Source organism: Phyllobates terribilis, unplaced genomic scaffold (assembly GCF_046119375.1).
Source record: "Phyllobates terribilis strain yellow unplaced genomic scaffold, ASM4611937v1 Scaffold_1__5_contigs__length_1240528914, whole genome shotgun sequence".
In the NCBI taxonomy this organism is placed as follows: domain Eukaryota; kingdom Metazoa; phylum Chordata; class Amphibia; order Anura; family Dendrobatidae; genus Phyllobates; species Phyllobates terribilis.
Genome location: NW_027362761.1, coordinates 978,833,132 through 978,848,635, shown reverse-complemented (window position 1 = coordinate 978,848,635; position 15,504 = coordinate 978,833,132).

Here is a 15,504-nt window from a genome sequence, read left to right as displayed (position 1 = left end):
TTGCTAACATGATACAGCAAGCCATATTTCACCTTGTCATTTAGTGCCACTGAAATTCAGGTTTTTGCATAGCTGGTGCAGAGTAAAAAACCTAGTTTTTGGTTGCTAATTGCGTGCTCCTCCCACACTATCTGAGCAACATGAGTGGAAAAAAGCGAGGTCGTGGTGGAAGGGGGAATAGGCTTGGTGTTCAAGGTACATGTGGCTTAGCTCGTAATGTTAGTGAAAGCACCAGTGAACCAACACCGTCACGTCCAATCCAAAGACAACTGACAACTTCTGTTACTGGACGGGCTACTCTACTCCCTTTCTTTGCCAGCCGCACAGCAGTATGCCTTGCTAATGAGGGCCAGAAAGAGCATGTGCTCCAGTGGATGGCAAGCGCTGCTGCAAGTGGTCTCTCCCCTCTTCCTCCACCTCAACATCACACACAGTACAGTCCACAGAGGTGGGACCCCAATTACCCTTGCTTCCCCCCACGTCACAACTGTCCAACCGCCAAACTGACTGGGAACCACATTTTTTTTAGGTTGGATTCGGGGAGGACGAAGTTGGGTCCAAGCAGCTTCCAGTGTCTTGGAATCGCCAAGGCTTGCAGAACAAACCTCTGTATTTCACACTTCCTCCACTGCTTATGCCCCCTACAACTCTTCTAGGGGCTCCACCTGCACAATCAACCTCTGCTTTAATGAGACAAGCGTTCCAACAGTGCAGAGCAAATCCACACCACCTTCATACTCGTGCTACACAGCCAGGGCTCACTGCAATCAGGCAGTCTTAAAATTAATATGCCTTGGAGATCGCAGTCATACATCTGAAGAGTTGTGGACAACTATCCATGCCGAGTTTGAGCAATAACTGTCTCTGCTGAACCTGGAGCCAGGGAAGGCAGTGTGCGATAACGGTGTGAACCTGATGGCGGTTCTTTACCAAGGCAAGCTCACACACGTGCCTTACATGGCTCACATCCTCAACCTGGTGGTACAGCGATTTCTCCACCACTATCCCGGCCTGGATGAGCTGCTGCAGAAAGCAAGGAAGCTGTGTGCTCACTTCTACTGTTCGCACGCCTCAGGTCATCGACTTGCATTGATACAGAGGTTTTTGTCCATGCCTGATCCAGTTGCAAAGTGCATATAGTGATTTGTTATCTATAGATGCGTGTGTTGGTGTCCACAGCACCCTCTCACCCCAATGCGCGTTTTGCCTCTCTTCTTCCGGGGGTGTGTTTGTTGAGGCTAGACGCTGATTTAACTGAGTTTCAGATACACTTTGTAATATGGGCAGATGTCTTTATAGTTTGGACTGGTGCCCTTTGTTCTGGAGGCTTGTTTAACTCACACTGATGGCACCTTCAACAGGCTTCTTCCACTGTCTGTCGCAGCTGAGGCCAGTACACTAATCATTGCAACCATCGGAAAGTCTTTCAATGCCAGGTGACATCCATCTCCCGAGGCAGCTGAATGCTTCTGCACAGCATACCAGTCTTCATGACAAGTCGTTCCCATTCCCTATCTGCAACGTACTAGCTGATAGAGACACTCTTAACTGCCCCAAGGTAACCCCCTTCCTCAGGTACGCAAGTTCAGGATTGGACTGCTGGAGATAAATCCACTCATCCTTTGGGTGTCCCATGGCCTGGGCGGGTTTATGTTCTCCCTCTTTTTCTTCAGCAGCCACCACAGCGGCTGCGAAACGAGTGAAATTCGGGATCTCGTCACCTTCTAGATCTTCATCTGTTTCTCCTGTTGGACTTATTGGAGTGACTCGAGACATAGGCATGGGTATTCTGAGCAGTTGAGTGATACACAATTCTGTATTGGTGCTTGGACATTCTGGGAATCCACCATTTTTCCATCGCACCTAACTTTTCATTTTCGAGATGAGCTAGGGGATTGTTATCGGTTCTCACCTGAACCTCCGACCCTGACAGATACTCAGCAAACTTTTCAGCCATTGCCCAGACTAGCACAAGCAGCTCTAACTTGAATGAACTGTACTTATCAGGGCTCCTTTTGGTTTCGCTCAGTGACCGACTAGCATGTGCAATCACCCGTTCTTTGCCTTCTTAAAATTGCGCTAATACTGCTCCTAAGTAGTGATGAGCGAGCATGCTCTCTACTGCTCAGTGTTCACCCGAGCATCTCACTGCTTGAGATGCTCGGCGCTCACAGAGTATTTCCGGGTTGCTCGGGCGGGAACTCGGGTCCCCTCCCTGCATGTTTGGCGCTCTTTAGAGAGCCAATGAACATGCAGGGATTGCCTGCCATGCACTGTAATGCCGTAGCCATGTTGGCTGTGGGCATTACAGTGATTGGCTGGCCGCACAGCGTCATCAGGTCTATATCAGACCTGGCGCCGCCATGCTCGTCACAGTCACTCCGGATCAGACAGTGTAGGGAGAGCTGCTGCAGCGTTAGGGTGAGATTTGATTGTGTATTAGGTAGTGTAGGGAGAAAAACTGTACATTACACATATTCATCTTAACAAACAGTCTGAGGACTAATCCATCTGCAGAGATATCAAGCAGGCAGGGTGTATAGGTAAGCAGTGTATATAGCAGACTGCAGTGCATATAGCACAAGAAACTCCAATCCAATTCTGCCTTCTGCTGCTGTTAGATATTTTTATACAAAGGCTCAGGTCTCAGGGGCCAGGAATACTTTTCTTTGGATGTTAATGCTCATTATTTACTTAAAAAGCAATCCAGAGAACACCGTTTTTTCTGCGCCATTTGCTTGTTGGCACTGCAGAATGCAGCCAGGTCCTTTCCATATTAGAGCGCTAAAAATCCAGCTATTTAAAACTGTGTTTTCTCCGTCCAACAGATCACAAATACGTTGTCAGAAAATACTGCCATTTCTGGTCTCCATTAAAAATTTCCTTTAGTGTGTCAGTGAAGCAATTCACAGCAGTTTGCTGTTCAAACTACTTACCTACAGGCCAGGTATTTAAAACTGTGTTTTCTCTGTCAATTGGATCACAAATACATTGTCAGAAAATACTGCCATTTCTGGCCTCCATTAAAAATTTCTTTCAGTGTGTCAGTGAAGCTATTGACACCAGTTTGCTGGTCAAACTACTTACCTACAGGCCAGGTATTTAAAACTCTGTTTTCTCCATCACACGGATCACATATAAGTTCGCTCCAAACTCAGTCATTTGTAGTGAGCGTGGAAGATACTGTCCTCCATTTAAAATGGTCAAGAAACATGGCAAAGGACGGGGAACTGGACGTGATGGTAATGGTGCATGCAGAGGCCGAGGACAAGGCCATGGGCAAGCCGAAATTGTGCCATAACAAACACCTACATCTTCTCGCCTGACCATCCTGTCCCAATTTCAAGGGGACCGCAGCACACCACTATAGAACCCAGAGCAGTGTCAAAAGGTTGTTGGTTGGATAGCCGATAATGCTTCCAGTCACTTAGCCACCACCACCACCCTGTCTTCCACATGGTCAAGTCTCAGTAGCCGTGAGTCTGGACTGCATATTCCTCACCCTGATCCTCCTTCCTCCCACCATGCCGAGTACCCAGAGACAACTGATCCCACACTTGGACACTCTGAAGAGCTGTTCACTTTTCCATTTATAGATTCGGGCCTCTCACCCGGTCCACTTGAAGCGGGGCAAGAGGAGATTGTGTGTAGCGATGCCCAAATATTTGAGCAGCCACAGTCACACGAAGGCGACGATGGGAAAGTGTCACAAGAGGTGGACAATGATGAGACACAATTGCCAGAAAGTCAGGAGGAGGACCAGGGTGCGGAAATGGAAGATGAGGTGGTGGATGATATAGTAACTGACCCAACCTGGCAGGAGGACATGCAGAGCGAGGACAGCAGCACACAGGGGGAGGGAGGCAGAGTACCCCAACAGGCAGGAAGAAGCAGTGTGGTGGCCGCAGACAGAAGGCAGGCAACCGTTCCCCGTAACACCAATACGAAGGAAGTTGCCAGTACAACTGTTAGGTCTTCCCGAGTCTGGTTGTTTTTTGCCAATAACCCCAAAAAGGCCATTTGCACCACCTGCCAGGCCAGCATCAGCAGGGGTGGCAAAACGACCAGCCTGACCACCACCAACATGATCAGGCACTTGGCAGCAAAGCACCCGACTTTGTGGGCCGAACCCCAGGGTCCAGGAACAGTGTCTGCGGGTGGCACCATTGTTTCTTCCGCTGTTGTGCATGCAAGCCAATCCCCTGTTCATGGTGCATGCGAAGATGCCTCCAGCCCTGCACCTGTCGTTGCACACTCTCAAGTAGCAGCATCCGGAAGCACGTCCATGTCCATGTCCCAGCGCAGCGTTCAGTTGTCCATACCTCAGTCCTTAGAACGCAAGCGCAAATGTGCAGCCAACGCCCCACAGGCCACACTACTAAATTCTCACATTTCACGACTGCTTGCGCTCGAAATGTTGCCTTTTAGGCTCGTGGAGAAAGAAGCATTCCACAACCTGACGGCGGCGGCCATCCCTCGGTACTCTGTCTCCAGCCGCCACTATTTCTCCCGGTGTGCCATACCCGCATTACACAAGCACGTGTCCCAAAACATTAGCCGTGCTCTCAACAATGCAGTTACCGGTAAAGTCCACCTAACCACGGACACGTAGACAAGTGCTTGTGGGCAGGGACGGTACATCTCGCTGACGGCACACTAGGTTAACATAGTGGAAGCCGGGACCCAGTCGGACCTTGAGACGGAACACGTCCTCCCGACGCCAAAGATTGCAGGCCCTAGGTCATTCAGGGTTGCCCCCACGGTCTACAGCTCCTGCACCTCGTTCTCCTCAGCCTCCTCCTCCTCTTAAGCCTCCATCTCCGAAATGACCACATCAGTCACAAGCTGGAAGCACTGCTGTGCTGCCTCGGCCAAGCGGCATCAGGCTGTGCTGAAGCTAACATGCTTAGGTGAAAAAACGCACAATGCTGAAGAGTTGAGGACAGCTCTGAAAGAGCAGGCAGATCTGTGGCTCACACTGCTGAACCGAACCTACAGCTAGGCATGGTCGTGTGTGACGCCGCCGGCCGGCGTAGGGTGCCAGGTGATGGTGACCAGGAGGACCGGTAAGAGGCGACCGGAGGGGCGAGCACGCTGTGATAGCGTGCAGCGTCCCTAGAGGAGGTGAGTGAGGGGCAGGAGGCCGCAATAAGCGGCCCTACTGAACCCGAGTGTGTACTGTACTGTATTGTATTTGTATTGTAATTGTATTATATTTAAGCGCTCCCCCCCCGGCCTTATTTAAATTAATCCTGTCCATATTTGATCGATCTCCCCCCTATCCATATTTAGTACAACCCCCCCGGCCACCTTTAGTGATCCCCTAGTCCATTTTTAATTGATCACCCCCTGTCCATATTTAAATTGATTTCCCTGATCACCCCCCATCCATATTTAACTGATCCCCCTGACCACATTTAAATTGACCCCCCGTCCTCATTTAATTGTTCCCCCCGACCACCCCCCGTCCATATTAAATTGATCGCCCCGACCACATTTAACTGATTGACCCCCCACCCCACAATCAATTGATCCCCCTTGTCCATATTTAATAGATTCCCCCTGTCCACTTTTACTGAACCCCCAGTCCCTATTTATTTGCCTTATCCCCATCCATATTTAATTAACCCCCTGTCCCCCTGTCCATAATTAATTGATTGATTCCCCAGTCCACAAATAATTATTTCCCCAGTCCATATTTATTGATCCCCAGTCCATAGTTAATTGACACACCGTCCATACTTAATTAATCCACCTGACCTACTCAGCTGATTTCCACGTCCATACTCAATTGATACTTAATTGATCCCCCGTCCATACTTAACTGATCCCCGGCCGATATCTATTTGATACACTTGCACATCCCTAATTGATCCCCGTCCATACACCTATATATAAATAATTGTGTTTTATACTTGTATATATATATATACTGACTGTATCCCCATATTTAGAATGACGTCCATGTTGGCCGGAGCCGTTCAGTGTACATCTTGCGCAATGTATGCATTCCATGAGCTACCGCTCGAGGATCCATACTGCTGCGAGAGATGTGAGCATATCGTGCACTTGGAAGCCCAAATTCTGGATCTAAGTGCTCAGATAGCGATACTGAGGAGCATCGACAACATGGAACGGAGTTTGCTGCTCACCGAGCAGACACTCAATGGGTCAATACTGGGGGTGGAGCATAGAGGGGAAGTGCAGGCTGAACAGGCAGGGAGCTGGATAACAGTTAGGAGGGATAGAGGGAAGAAGTATAGGAAGGCTGGTTCAGAACCGGCATTATTGGAGCACGACAGATCCTCTGACCGCCGGGGGAGTGTATGCTCCAGTAATGAGGGGGAGGGGGGAAGTGTAGGGCAGGCAAGACAGGTCCTGGTAGTGGGTGACTTATTAGGGGGACAGACAGGGCAATCTGTCACAAAGACCGGGATCACCGAACGGTGTGCTGCCTCCCTGGCGCTCGAGTCCGGCACATCGCGGATCGGGTTGACAGGTTACTGGGTGGGGCTGGCGAAGACCTAGCGGTCATGGTCCACATCGGCACCAATGACAAAGTGAGTGGTAGATGGAGGGTCCTTAAAAATGATTCAGGGACCTAGGTAGGAAGCTTAGGGCAAGGACCTCCAAGGTAGTTTTCTCAGAAATACTACCAATCCCGCGAGCCACACAGGAGCGCCAACGGGAAGTTAGGGAGGTGAATAAGTGGCTAAAGAGTTGGTGCAAGGCAGAAGGGTTTGGGTTCATGGAGACCTGGGCCGATTCGCAGTCGGCTACAGGCTCTACCGTAGGGACGGGCTGCACCTCAATGGGGAGGGTGCAGCGGTGCTGGGGAAGAAGATGGCTAATAGGTTGGAGGAGTATTTAAACTAGAGACGGGGGGGGAAACCAAGGAAATAGGTGGGATGTGAGGCAAGCAAGGGGGAAGGGGAGAAGTGAATATAATGAGGGTGGAGAGGGGGGTGGGGATAGTACAGTTAGATCGTTAGAGAAGAATAGGATGCTAAATAACCCCAAAGTTTTATCTTGCATGCTGACCAACGCAAGAAGCCTGACCAATAAGGCGGATGAGCTGCGGGCGCTAATATCGGAGGAGAGGTATGACATCGTAGGTATAACAGAGACTTGGTTAGACGATAGCTACGACTGGGCAGTAAATTTATTAGATTATAGTTTATTTAGAAGGGACCGGAAACAGGGGAAAGGCGGAGGAGTCTGCTTATATGTAAAGTCATGTCTAAAGCCCAGACTAAGGGAAGATATAAGAGAGGGAGAAGAGGGGGTTGAGTCCATGTGGGTAGAGATAGAGGGGGCAAAAAATAATAATAAAATATTACTGGGGGTCTGCTATAAGCCACCAAATATAACAGAGGAGAATGAGAATCTGCTATTAGGACAAATAGACAAAGTAGCAAAACATAATGAAGTGATTGTAATGGGGGACTTCAACTACCCGGATATTGACTGGGAAACAGAAACCTGTAGATCTCAGAAAGGAAAAAGGTTCTTGACAAATATTAAGGATAATTATCTCTCCCAGCAAGTGCAGGAACCAACGAGAGCGAAGGCCGTGTTGGACTTAATATTGACTAATAGGCCTGATAGAATAACTGAGGTACAGATAGGGGGGCACCTAGGTAATGGCGATCATAATATTATCGATTTCAAAATGCCCTTCAGTAGGGTTATCAATAAGGGAACAACAAAAACATTAAACTTTAGGAGGGTGAAGTTTGATCAGCTGATAGAAAACCTCCAACTTATTGACTGGGACAAAGTTCTTAATCAAAGGAATACGAATAGTAAATGGGAAACCTTCAAAAGAATTCTGAATACTCAGTGCGAGAGATATATACCGTATGGGAATAAAAGGGCCAGAAATAAGAGGAAACCAATATGGTTGAACAAGAACGTAAAAGGGGCGTTAAATAGCAAAAAAGAGGCATTCAAGAGGTTAAAACCGGAAAACAGTAAAGAGGCACTAAAGTGTTAAGAGGAAAAAACGAGAACCTGCAAAAAACAAATAAAAATAGCGAAGGAGGAAACAGAGAGACGCATTGCTAGGGAAAGTAGATCAAATCCCAAACTGTTCTTTACGTATATAAATAGTAAAAGGATTAAATCGGATAATATTGGACCGATAAAAAGTGATGAAGGCAAAATCATAGAGAAAGATGAGGATAAAGCTAATCTATTAAATAATTTTTTTTCGACAACTTTCACAAAGGATATAGAACTAACAGGCGAAATGAGAAGTGACAAGCTTAATCCTCCACTAAGTATGACAAATCTAACCCAAGTTGGGGTACAGAAACGCCTCAGTAACATTAAAATAAACAAATCACCAGGACCTGATGGCATACACCCACGGGTACTAAGGGAACTAAGTAATGTGATAGACAGACCGTTATGTCTTATATTTAAGGACTCTGTTGAGACTGGGTCTGTACCACTTGGTTGGCGACAGGCGAATGTAGTGCCAATATTCAAAAAGGGAGCAAAAAGTGACGCCGGAAACTATCGGCCGGTGAGTCTGACGTCCGTTGTGGGCAAAATTTTTGAAAGCTTCATTAAAGAGGCGATTACACAGCATCTTGATGTTAATAATCTTTTAACCCCGAACCAACATGGATTCATGAGGAATCGCTCCTGTCAAACAAACCTGATTGACTTCTACGAGGAGGTTAGCTCTCGAGTAGATCAGGGGGAACCAGTGGATGTCGTGCATCTCGACTTCTCAAAAGCGTTCGATAGCGTGCCACATAATAGGTTGGTATACAAAATGAGAATGATAGGGCTGGGGGAAAATGTTTGCAAGCTAACTGGCTAAGGGATAGAAGGCAGAGGGTGGTTATAAATGGAATATAATCAGATTGGGTAAGCGTCACTAGTGGGGTACCACAGGGGTCTGTACTAGGCCAAATGTTATTTAATATCTTTATTAACGACAGTCAATGGGATAAATAGCAAAATATCAATATTTGCAGATGACACAAAGTTATGTAAAACAATTAATACAAAAGAGGACAGTGCAGACCTACAGAGGGATTTGGATAAGCTGGGTAGGTGGAGCATTAAATGGCAAATGAGGTTTAATGAGGAGAAATGTAAGGTCATACATATGGGAAGGAAAAATGGAAGTCACCAGTACTCACTGAATGGGAAATCATTGGGTAATTCAGAGATGGAGAAGGACTTGGGCATCTTGATTGATAGCAAACTAAATTGGAGTGCCCAAAGTCAGGCCGCTGCTGTAAGGGCAAACAGGGTAATGGGATGTATCAGAAGAGGTATAGCTGCAAAGGATGAGAACATTGTTCTTCCACTGTACAAAGCACTGGTCAGACCACACTTGGAATACTGTGCTCAGTTATGGGCCCCAGTATATAGAAAGGATGTAAATGAGCTTGAAAAGGTACAAAGGAGGATAACAAAATTAATAAAGGGAATGGAGGGACTGCAATACCCAGAGAGGTTGGCAAAACTAGGACTATTCAGCCTGGAAAAGAGAAGGTTGAGGGGGGACATAATAAATGTGTACAAATATGTTAGGGGACAGTATAGAGATCTTGCCCGGGATTTGTTCAAAAGGAGGGATATTACGGTAACAAGAGGGCATTCACTAAGACTGGAAGAGAAAAGGTTTCAGCACCAGCATAGGAAGGGGTTCTTTACAGTAAGAGCAGTGAGAATATGGAATTCACTGAGTGAGGAGACGGTAATGTCGGATTCACTACACCAGTTCAAGCGGGGACTGGATGCATTTCTAGATACCAGGCAGATTTCAGCGTATACTTAAAAATAAAATAAAATAGTAGGTTGATACAGGGATTTATTCTGACTGCTGGTTTCAGAGTCGGGAGGGAATTTTTCCTCAGGTGAAGATTGGCTAAATCATTTGAGGTTTTTGCCCTCCTCTGGATCAACTTTAGCAATTACAGAACTAATAGGTCGAACTTGATGGACGCAAGTCTTTATTCGGCTTTAAAAACTATGTTACTATGTTACTATGTAATGGCCGGAACCTGGTGGCAGCTCTGAGGCGAGGCGAGGCGAGCTCACACACGTACCATGCCTGGCCTATGTGCTTAACCTCGTGGTTCAGCGGTTTCTCAAATCCTATCCGGAGCTGCTGGATCTGTATTTTAAAGTACGCCGCCTGTGTGCCCATTTTAATAGGTCAGCTACAGCTTCCGCCGCCCTTGCAGTGTTTCAGCAGCGTTTGCAGCTTCCGGCTCACCGACTGCTGTGTGATGTCCCCACGCGTTGGAACTCTACACTGCAGATGTTGGGAAGGATGTGTGAGCAGAAGAGGGCAGTTGTTGACTACCAGCATCAACAAGGCCGTCGGTATTCAGTTCAGACTCCACACATAAGACCTCAGGACTGGACATGTGTAGCATCGGCGTTTCTGCCCCCTGCCAGGCAGAGACTCCGTCCCTCTCACCGCCGCGCTCCCTGCCCGGAGTCCTCCAGCGCTCCTCTTCCTGCTTCTGCTGCCCTAAGGAGTCCCCGGCCAATTGCCGGAGGTCCTCCCATATATAAGGCACCTCCTCCAAAATGGAGGTGCCCGAGCAATAGTTGATGCACAGTGTTCTAACCTCTGCTTCAGCCCTCAGGTCCTGCTGCTAGCCTGACTACTAGTCCTGCCCGCCAGCCTGACTATCAGTCCAGTCCGCCAGCCTGACTACTCTCCAGCCCGACAGTCTGTCTTCCATTCAGTCCGCCAATCTATCTATGGGCCTCACCCGCCTGCTTACCTGAAAGCACCTGCCTGTTACCTGTCTGCCTACCTGGAGGCTCCTGCCCGTCACTTGCCGTGACCACCTGACAGCCTACCTAGAGGCTCCTGCCTGTCACTTGCCGTGACCACCTGTCTGCCTACCTGGAGGCTCCTGCCCGTCACTTGCCGTGACCACCTGACAGCCTACCTAGAGGCTCCCGCCTGTCACTTGCCGTGACCACCTGTCAGCCTACCTGGAGGCTCCTTCCCGTCACTTGCCGAGACCACCTGACAGCCTACCTGGAGGCTCCTTCCCGTCACTTGCCGTGACCACCTGACAGCCTACCTCGAGGCTTCCGCCTTGCGCCTGCTGTCTCTGCCAGTTCATCTACCTGGATTTCTCATCAGCCTGCCTGCTGTACCCATCTGCAGTATCGGTCAGTCTCAGCCATCTGACCGGTGGGAGACACCTGCTCCCTTATAAGGTCGTCCCCAGAGTAGCACCTGGTCCCTCTGCTCGGTCCCTCCCAGGTCACGGAGTCGTTAGCTGCCGTACGACCTGGGTCGGTCGGAGATAATACTTAGTTACGCCCCTCTGGGTCCCTCCTTGCACCGCAGCACAGAGGTTCCACCACCCGGATCCGTAACAACATGGATGTCAGACATATGTACCATCCTCCAAAACTTTGAGGCCTCCACCAAGATGGTGAGCGGTGATGACGCCATAATTAGCGTCACTATCCCGCTTCTCTGTCTTCTGAAATGCTCTCTGCTCACAATCAAAGAGGATGCATTGCAGGCGGAGCACGATGAGAAGGAGCAAGGAACCATACAGGGTGATTACACACAATCCAGCCTCATCTCATCCCAATGTGGATTGGGTGACAATGAGGAAGAGGAAGAGGAGGAGGAGGAAGGACAGGAGCTAGTTTCATGCACTATAGACGGTACTACCTGCACAGCTGTCATACCGTCTGTTCAGCATGGATGGCCAGAGGACAGAGAGGAGGAGGAGAAGGAGGAAAGCATGGTCAGTCATCCTCTTGGTGAGGACACGGAAGTCTTGCCTGTTAGTAGTCTGGCACGCATGGCTGAGTTTACGTTACGCTGCCTTTCCCATGACCCTCGCGTTCTCAAAATTTGGGTGACAGTCATTACTGGTTGGTGACACTTCTAGACCCACGCTACAAGGAGAACTTTATATCTCTTATTCCTGAGGCGGACAGGTGTACAAAAATGGGGCAGTACCAGAAGGCCCTTGTTGAGGAACTATTAAAAAAATTCCCATCTGAAAACGCTGGCGGCAGAGGGCACACTTTGTTGGACAACCAGGTGAGAGAGACACAACTTCAATCCAGCACTGTCAAAGTTCTGGGAGAGTTTTCTCAGACCCTCCCATCACACAGGCCCTGAGGCGCGGGGTACTCACGCAAGGAGTGCAAAGTTTGGGAAGATGCTGAGGGAGTACCTTGCCGACCGTACCAACGTCATAGAATCATAGAATCATAGAATGGTAGAGTTGGAGGGGACCTCCTGGGTCATCTGGTCCAACCCCCTGCTCAAAGCAGGATTCACTAAATCATCTCAGACAGATATCTGTCCAGCCTCTGTTTGAAGACGTCCATTGAAGGGGAACTCACCACCTCTCGTGGCAGCCTGTTCCACTAATAGATCACCCTACCTGTCAAAAAGTTTTTTAATATCTAATCTATGTCTCCTCCCATTCAGTTTCATCCCATTGCTTCTAGTCTTTCCTTGTGCAAATGAGAATAAAGATGATCCTTCTACAATGTGACAGCCCTTGAGATATTTGTAGACAGCTATTAAGTCTCCTCTCAGTCTTCTCTTTTGCAAGCTAAACATTCCCAAATCCTGTAACCGTTCCTCATAGGACATGGTTTGCAGACCGGTCACCATTCTGGTCGCTCTTCTCTGAACTTGTTCCAGTTTGTCAATGTCTTTTTTAAAATGTGGTGCCCAAAACTGGACGAAGTATTCCAGATGAGGTCTGACCTAAGAGGAGTAAAGTCCGATAATGACTTCACGTGATCTAGACTGTATGCTTCTGTTAATACATCCCAGAATTGTATTTGCCTTTCTTGCTGCTGCATCACACTGTTGTCTCATGTTCAGTCTATGATCTATTAGTATACCTAAGTCTTTTTCACATGTACTGTTGCTTAGCTCTATTCCTCCCATTTTGTATATGCTTTTTTCATTTTTACTGCCCAGATGTAGTACTTTGCATTTTTCCCTGTTAAAAACCATTCTGTTAGTAACTGCCCACTGCTCCAGTTTATTTAGGTCTTTTTGAATCCTCTCTCTCTCTTCTCTAGTATTAGCTATCCCTCCTAGCTTTGTGTCATCAGCAAATTTAATCAGTTTATCCTCAATTCCTTCATTTAAATCATTGATAAAGATGTTGAACAATACAGGTCCCAGGACAGAGCCCTGTGGTACCCCACTTGAGACATTCATCCAACTGGATGTGAAGCCATTTACAACCACTCTTAGAATCCGATCACTAAGCCAGTTATGAATCCACCTAACAGTTGCCTTGTCCATTCCATACTTGTAATTTTTTCAATAAGGATGGTGAGAGATACTTTGTCAAATGCTTTGCTGAAGTCAAGATATACTATATCTACACCACTTCCCTGATCCACCCAGTCAGTGATTCTGTCATAGAAGGAAATTAAGTTAGTCTGATATGACTTGTTAGTTACAAACCCATGCTGACTCTGGTTAATCACTTCATTCTTATCCAAGTACTTACATACATGTTGTTTAATAATTTGTTCAAAGATCTTTCCTGGTATAGAAATCAGACTCACCGGCCTATAGTTCCCTGGGTCCACCTTCTTCCCATTTTTGAAGATAGGAACAACATTTGCTCTTCTCCAGTCTTCTGGGACTTCTCCTGTTCTCTAAGAATTTTCAAAGATTATGGAGAGTGGTTCTAAAATTTCTTCTACGATCTCCTTCAGTACTCTGGGGTGTAATTCATCTGGACCTGGAGACTTGAACTCATTTATGTTAGCTAAATATTACCTCACAATCTCTCTGTTTACAGATAACCTGGATTCTTCTATTCCTTTAATAGGACAGTGAAGATCAGTTGATGTTACATTTTATTTCTGAGAGAAAACAGATGCAAAATAGGAATTAAAAAGTTCGGCCTTCTCAACATCCTTTCTTACCATTTCACCATTTTCATCCTGTAAAAATCCTATAGCATCTTTGACTTTTCTTTTACTTTTGACATACCCCCAAAATCCTTTTTTATTGCTTTTGACATCTCTTGCAAGCCTTAATTCATTGTCAGCTTTAGCTAACCTGATACATGCCCTACAGGATCTGCAGACTGCATTATAATCTTCTTTAGATATGCCTCCCTCTTTCCATTTGATAAACATTTCTTTCTTTCTTTTTAGCATGTGTTTAAGTTCTGTGTTCATCCATCCTGGTTTCCTTAAATGCTTCCCATTCTTCCTACTTTTCGGGATTGTTAACAATTGTGCTTTGAGAATTTCATTTTTAAAAATATCCCATCCTTCCTGGACATTTTTGTCCTTATGGACATCCAGCCATTGGATCCCTCCTATTCTCTTTCTGAGTCGCTTAAAATCTGCCTTTCTGAAATCTAACCTTGAAGTCTGAGTCTTCACATGTCTTCCTCCTCTAGTTATCCAAAATTCTATAATAGCATGATCACTGCCTCCTAGAGTTCCAGCCACTTTTACCTCCTCAACCATTTCCTCCCTGTTTATAAGGATTAGATCCAAAGTAACAGATCCCCTTGTTTTCTCCCCTACCTTTTGGAAGATAAAGTTATCAGTAGAGATGAGCGTTGTTCTACTCGAACTGTTCGCCAATCTCAAATTCGAGCTGCTTTGGGCGGTGTTCGAGCCGTTCGGCGAACACGAACAATTTGAGAAAAATTCGGCTGTTCGAGGTTATGTTCGATAACTGTTCGTGCACCAAAATCATAACTGGATTTTTTCTCAGTAATGATGAAAATTAATGTTAATACGCAGTTTGAGTGTACAGCGGGGTGGGGGGAGGGGCAGGGGATGGATCTCTGCAGGAACAATGAAGATCTCCATTTTTTTTTCTCTTTCCCGCATTTGCAGTGGGGAGGTGCAATCTGTCAGCCTATCAGCAGCGCACACACGGAGCGAAGTGCTTTTTTTCACACAAGCAAGGGCATGTGTCATTGGCAGTGTATGTCACATATCCTTGCCCTATAAGACCAAGCCATTTTCCCCGTCGCCACCATTTTCTCACTGCTGCAGCTGCGTGTTAGACGGCACCGCTGTTGCTGTGTGCGCTATACCTTGTTAATTTCAAGCCAATTTTCGCACAAATATACAGATAGCTTGGGAGTAGGGAATAGTTGTGATTGCAGTCCTTTTAAGGACTAGGTTACAGCATTTCCTACGACTTTTATCAGGCAGGTCTGTGCTCTTAAATAGATAGGTTGTGGGAGTAAAGACTAATTGTAATTGGAGTCCTTTTCAGGACTAGGTTACATCAGTTCCTATCAGTTTTTGCCAGGCAGGTCTGTGCCAGTGCTGTGCAAGTTTTTTTCACAGCATTTGGCTGAATCTAGCAAAGCTAATCCTTTTTGGCCTATTGCAGAGTGTGTTAGTCAGTGGAGTAGCCTATCTGTGTTGCAAGATATACCACCTGTGTATAGAATACCAATTTTTTTACTGCACCTAGTGAAGTAAAATCTTTTGGGCATAGCATCATTCTATTAGTCCATCTATACTGAC